This window comes from Mastomys coucha, unplaced genomic scaffold (assembly GCF_008632895.1).
Source record: "Mastomys coucha isolate ucsf_1 unplaced genomic scaffold, UCSF_Mcou_1 pScaffold20, whole genome shotgun sequence".
In the NCBI taxonomy this organism is placed as follows: domain Eukaryota; kingdom Metazoa; phylum Chordata; class Mammalia; order Rodentia; family Muridae; genus Mastomys; species Mastomys coucha.
In genome coordinates this window covers 24,048,760-24,049,321 of record NW_022196903.1, presented here as the reverse complement: position 1 = coordinate 24,049,321, position 562 = coordinate 24,048,760, and the positions used below count along the sequence as shown (strand labels likewise).

The 562-nt window shown below is 42.5% G+C and overlaps 1 long non-coding RNA gene across 1 annotated transcript in view; it reads left to right on the top strand.

Annotated features, from left to right (window-relative positions):
- The window catches only part of LOC116098036, a 19,126-nt gene that overhangs the window by 2,653 nt on the left and 15,911 nt on the right, over positions 1-562 (top strand). The window lies entirely within an intron of this gene.

Genomic DNA, 562 nt, shown 5'->3' with positions numbered 1-562 from the left:
GCCCCTGAGATTCTCTCTTCTATCTCTTGTATTCTGTTGGTGATGTTTGCATCTATGACCCCTGATTTGTTCCCCAGGTTTTGTATGGCCAGGGTTGTCTCTCTTTCTGTTTTCTTCATTGTTTCTATTTCCATTTAGATTCTGGATGGTTTTGCTCACTTCCTTCACCTATTTGATTGTGTTTTCCTGTAGTTCTTTAAGGGATTTTTGTGTTTCTTCTTGAAGGGCTTCTAGCTGTTTACCTGTGTTGTCTTGTATTTCTTTGAGGGTGCTATTTATGTCTTTCTTAAGGTCCTGTATCATCATCATGAGAAGTGATTTTAGATCTGAATCTTGCTTTTCTGGTGTAATGGTGTGTCCAGGACTTGCTATGGTGGGAGAATTGGGTTCTGATGATGCCAAGTGACCTTGGTTTGTGCTGTTTATTTTCTTCTGCTTGCCCCCTGCCATCGGGTTATTTCTAGTGCTACCTGCCCTTGCTAAATCTGACTGGGGCCTGTCCTTCCTGTGATCTTGATTCTGTCAGAACTCCACAGAGTCAAGCTGTCTCTGTGATCCTGTG